The sequence below is a fragment of the Eumetopias jubatus genome, unplaced genomic scaffold (assembly GCF_037043125.1).
Source record: "Eumetopias jubatus isolate StellerSeaLion01/CBP00866 unplaced genomic scaffold, mEumJub1_p1.0 scaffold_6, whole genome shotgun sequence".
In the NCBI taxonomy this organism is placed as follows: Eukaryota; Metazoa; Chordata; class Mammalia; order Carnivora; family Otariidae; genus Eumetopias; species Eumetopias jubatus.
The window spans coordinates 57,204,168-57,210,185 of NW_028274812.1; the positions used below are offsets into that span (position 1 = coordinate 57,204,168).

Consider the following 6,018-nt stretch of genomic DNA (forward strand, 5'->3'; position numbering starts at 1 on the left):
GGTGAAAAAAAATCTACATTAAAACCCTTTGTTGGAATGTTTTACACTTTCCACAGAACAGAAACTAAAATAACGTGTTATACAATTAATCACAAATACAGTCCTCGAGTTTTTTTGCCCATACACATGAGGATTGTCTAAAACATGTCTTCTTTGTAGCAGCTAGGCCCTGCCACCACTGTGCTTGGCCGAGTTCACAAATTTCTTGTAACCTGTAGCTTCCCTGTCACTTCTCTGGCTCTCCTCTCCGGCTAAGCTTTGTTTCCTGGCAGTAATTAAAACCTTCTGCCACTGCCATAGCTCTTGCTGCTGCTGGAACCACCATAGCCACCTTGGTTTCGTGGTTTGGCAAAGTATTGGCCTCCACCACCATAAGGGCCGGATCTTCTGCCTCCAAAATTTCCTCCTTTCATGGGTCCAAAATTTGAGGATTGATTGTTGTAATTGCCAAAATCATTATAGCTTCCGCCACCTCCAGAGTTGCTTCCATCATTACCAAATCCGTTACAGCCATCCCCACTGCCACCATATCCATCACCACCTCGACTGCCACCAAAGCCACCTCGACCACTGAAGTTCCCTCCACGACCAAAGGTGTCATTCCCACCAAAACCACCTCCACGACCACCACCAAAGTTTCCAGAAGTACTTCGACCTCTTTGACTGGATGAAGCACTAGCCATCTCTTGCTTAGATAGGGCTTTCCTTACTTCACAGTTGTGGCCATTCACAGTATGGTAGTTTTGAATGACAATCTTGTCTATAGAGTCATGGTCATCAAATGTTACAAAAGCAAAACCTCTCTTTTTGCCACTGCTTCGGTCAGTCATGATCTCAATCACTTCAATTTTCCCATACTGTTCAAAATAATCTCTTAGATAATGTTCTTCAGTGTCTTCTTTAATGCCACCAACAAAAATCTTTTTCACAGTTAAGTAGGCACCAGGTCTTTGAGAGTATTCTCTTGAGACAGCCCTCTTTGGTTCCACAACTCTTCCATCCACCTTGTGTTCATGGCTGCATCCACCTCCTCCACAGTGGCATACGTGACAAACCCAAAGCCTCTGGAGCGCTTGGTGTTTGGATCTCTCATTACCACACAGTCCGTAAGCGGTCCCCATTGCTCAAAATGGCTCCTCAGACTCTCATCGGTTGTTTCAAAGCTCAAACCTCCGATGAAGAGCTTCCGCAGCTGTTCAGGCTCTTTGGGAGACTCTGACTTAGACATGATGGCGGTGGGAGGGGAGACTAACAATGCTTATTTGGTGGTGTCCATGGGCAGAAAGCCCAAAATATGTTTTTAATAAATACATATGTTATCCCATTTATAGAAGAAGATGAGAAAAGTTGCCTTTACTCCTCCCATCTGCTAAATGAAATGACTGTTAATTGTTATTAGGAGATTATTTCATTTTTTCTAATACAACAGTAAAGTCTAAGCTATTTTGGTGAGAATATTTTTAAACTGAATTGAATTATGTTCTTTTGTTTTTAGCAGTCTGTGGGTATGAAAAAAATTTAGGGAAATGTTTAAAAAGGTAATACGAATATTTGTAGAGTCAGTGAACACTCAACATCATTGTTTAGATATGATATCAATGGGATAGATCCTATCACATTATAATGGAGTTTTTGTACACAAATATGATTCTATTTATTTTCAAAATAGGGTGCATTTATTATGAGGGTACCCTATTACAATTTTTTATGCTGTGAAAATAAATTATTTATGTAGATGTAATTTATGAATTAAATTTTATTAGATGATTTTTAAGGCTTTGGGTTGTTTAAAATTTCAGTGTAATTCTTAGAATTGCTTCTGCCTTAATATTTTCAACTTATTCTCTTATTTATAAATAAGATATATACATAAACATATATAATTGAATACATTGTTGCTATTTTATTTGAACAATTATCTGTTATTTCAGTTAATAAAAAAATTAATGTTTTTATTTTACCTTCTCTTAAATTCTCTTCACCGATGCTCTTTCTTTATGTAGATCTAAGCTTCTCCTATATAATTTTCCTTCTTTCTAAAGGACTTTTAAATTTCTTGCAGCAAATCTGCTGCCAACAAATGCCTCAGTTTTTGTTTGACTGAGAAAGTATTTCTCCTTCACTTTTGGTGGATAATTTTGCAGGGTACAGAATCTAGGTTGGTGGGGTTTTTCTCAACACTTTAAATATTTCATTCTGCTTGCTTCTTGCTTGAATGGTTGAGATGTTAGTTGTAATAGTTATCTTTGTTCCTCTATGTGTTAAGGTTTTTATCCCGTCTCAGGATTTTTTTTTTTTTTTGCCTTTTATTTACTGCAATTAGTAAATGATATTCCAACATATAGTTGTTAGTTTTAGCATTTATCCTGTTTGATTTTCTCTCGGATTTCTGGATCTGTGGTTTTGTGTCCAATGTTAATTTGGGCAAATTCTCAGTCATGATCATTTCAAATATTTCTTCTTTTTCTCTCTTCTGGTATTCCTGTTACATGTATGTTGTCCCACGGTCCTTAAATATTATGGTGAATTTGTTTTTTTTTTTTTTTTGTCTTTGTTTTCTTTGCCTTTCAGCTTTTTGAGGATTCTATTGGTATGTCCTGTAGCTAGGAGATTCTTTCCTTATCCATGTCCAATCTACTATTAAGCCCATCAAAAGTATTCTTCATTTCCATTTTAGTGTTTTTTTATCTAAAACATTTTGGGGGGTGTCTTAGGATTTCCATTCTCTGTTTATAGTGCCCATCAGTGCTTACATGCTCTCTCCTTTATCTACCACAGTCCATTACAGTCCTCCTTAGGATATTAATCATAGTTGTTTTAAATTCCTAGTTTGATAATTTCTTTTATTTTTTTAAGAGAGAGAGAGAGAGCACAAGCAGGGGGAGCGGCAGAGGCAGAGGGAGAAGCAGACTCCCTGCTGAGCAGAGAGCCCAACATGGGGCTCCATCCCAGGACCCTAGGATCATGACCCAAGCCGAAGGCAGACTCCTAACCGACTGAACCGCCCAGGTGACCCCCTAGTTTGATAATTTCAATACTTCTGCCATATCTGGTTCTGATGCTTGCTTTATATTCTCAAATGGTGAATTTTGCCTTTTGTTATACCTTGTGACTTTTTCTTGATAGCCAGACATGATATATCCAGTAAAAGGAACAGCTTTAGTAATGTCCAGAGGTGTGGAGAGAGGGTAAGCAATCTGAAATAATCCTTTGATCAGGTCTTAGTCTTCTAGTAAATCTATGCCTTTGGACAGAATTTCACAAGTGTTTCTCATTTTTTTTTCCTCCCTGTTTAGGCATGGGACATTATGGCTAGAGTAGGTGGGCTGGAGTGTTGAGTATTTTCTTTCCCTACATGGAAGGCTAAAGCTAGTTGAAGCTGGGTTTTTCCCTTCCCCATGTAAGTCTGACTGATAATACCCCAGGCATATTAGGCTCTGGTTAACTGGTTTCACCTGAAAGCAGATCTTGTTAAGACAGAGTTCTCTGGCATATTTTAAATCGTTCCTTCCTCCTCCTCCTGCAAGAAATCCAAGGGGATTTTTCTTTGACATTTACTATGGGAAGTTGGTTGAGCTTCTCCAGGTAAATCTCATAATATTGTGGGGGCCCCTCTAGACTGGGTCCCCTGGAGTTTTTAACTCTTAGAGTTGTTCACAATACCCCTCCATTAAGAGTAGAAGAGACAACTTCCAAGTTCTTCACATATCGGAGCTGAACTGAAAGTCTCATTTTTTTTGCTCTCTTGGCTCTGTGTTGTTATTTTATTTTTCCATATGTTTCATAGTATTTTTGTGAAACCCTGGTATCTTTTTTAGGACAGCAGACACAGATAAATAGATTTTTATACCTGCAAATGTATCTGTCTTTTCTTCTTCTAGGCCTTTGATGTGGTAGTTTCAATTAATCTACACAGGAGTATTTCTGAGTTGTGTGTGGTGGTGGTGGGCACTATAATTAACCTCACTATATCTCAGCCTACATATTCCTCAAGGCATAATTTACGACTAAGTTGGGGGCTGACTTGGCACAGGATTTTTCTCAATATCTACTCCACTATAGGTCTTTCTTTTGTATTATATTTCTATGGGGATTATCTATAAAGAAAAGGAAACAGTCCCAGAAGTAAATACTGTAACTTTTTACCTGATACTTGCTACCTTGATGTTTAAGATGATTCTGATTAAGCCACAGTCTTATGCAGGCACTGTGTCCCTAAAGTGAAGAGTTTTGGACTTCCATGGGATCTTATCCTTTCCTCATCTCTAGTACTAGGCCCAGCACTTATTCCTACTGCTTCCCATTTAGTAGAGGGTATTTTTCTGTTCTTTCTCCAGCAGCATTGATGTTACACCTGTGCTATCAGAATGCAGTTTTTGTTGCCCTTTTCCCAAAGATAAAGGCTTTTGTTTTCTAGCGAAGCTAAACAGAAGGGTCCTGGCAAATTTTGTGCCCCTCACATACCCCTTGTTTTTCTCCACTTCAAAGCATGCACTATGAGGGATGCTTTCTCAGGACTCTGGCCAATATGATTTGTGAGGATCTAGTGAAAAAGTCGTGAAAAACTACTACTGTGAAAAGGTCTTCAAGATTTTGCCAAGTCTCCCTAGATGTCTAACATCCTAAGGCTCTACATTTTCTCACAAAAATGCTGAGGACACTGTTGAAAAGCCATTAAAGCTGAGGATATAAGAACAAAAAGCCCTCTATAATGAGGAAAGGGTAAGAATAAGTGCTGAGCCCAGAACTGGATGTGGGGACTGGAAGGAACAGGGCCAGAGCAACCAGTCCTCTGAGACTAAGAGACAGAGTGCCTACATGAGACAGGTTTAATTAGACAGAAGTCCCTTGTTCCCACCATCATGGCAGCGATATTGGATACAAAGGAACTGTGATAACTCCAGGAGTGCTCTGTTGTCTCCATAGGTATCCCTAACAGAAGGACAACACAAAAGGAAGATCACTGCAAGCCTCCACCAAGTTATCCTATCTGAAGTCTTCATAGCTGAGCCTAGCTCTGTCTGTTGCAAGTAAGCAAATGTTCACATCTTGTATCTCATCAGGTGCCTGCCTCTCCGTAAATCAGTGACTGATTAGTAATTTGGCATCTCAACTTCTTGATGGTTTCGAGTAAAGTTGTGAACTTGCTGTTTTCCTGGCTTTTTGTTTTTGTAAGACTGTGACACTCTTTCTAGCTCTTTGTATCTCTAAGTGAAATCCGATCATGCTTTTAAAATTTTTATCTGGCTTTTAAGACATACTTCTGCTGAATGGGTTACTCTAAGTTGCTCCTTGATAGCCTGAACAGGAATTGTGTATTTTTTTTTCCCTCACTTATTTGATTTGCTGTAGATTCTTTCAACATTCACACTAATTTGTTTCTTCAGTTTTCAAATGATTTCATCAATTATAAAACATTTCTTCACCTTTGTCTCATTTGCAGGTTTATTCTGTGATTCCTAATAAAAGATTTGGGGCAACTTGAAGGTATTTGCCTCTTCATGTATATTATTTCTGAATCTGTTTCTCTGTCTCTCTGTCTCTCTCTTTCTGTCTTTATCTATCATCTGTCTACATACACATATCTTAATTTGTTTTGCAAATGAGCTCTAGCTCCCAATACTGGTTTTTATTATTCATGTAACAAATAGGTCAATATGTGAATATTGTAATATTGCTTTAGTTATGAATCCAACTTCAATAATTCTTAAGCTTTCACTCTGCGGGTCAGATTAGCATGTTTTCTTAGAAGATAGTTTCATGGAAAGCACAAAACTGAGTGTGTACCTTATTTGAATTTATCAGTGCTGTCGACTGAATGTCTGTGTCACCCTCTGCTCCCAAATTCTTATATTGAAATTCTAATCTCCACTGTAATGGTATTTGGAGATGGGGCCTTTGGGAGATAATTAGGTCATGAGGGTGGAGCCTTTATAGCAGGATTAATGCACTTATAAGAAGAGACAGGGAAGAGCTGCTTCTCCTTCTCTTTTTCTATCTGTCTCTGTCTCTCTCTCT

General features: G+C 38.4%; 1 pseudogene; it reads right to left on the reverse strand.

The window, feature by feature from the left end:
- Positions 1-275: 275 nt before the first annotated feature.
- Positions 276-1,228, reverse strand: LOC148164081 (heterogeneous nuclear ribonucleoprotein A1-like; annotated as a pseudogene).
- Positions 1,229-6,018: the final 4,790 nt, after the last annotated feature.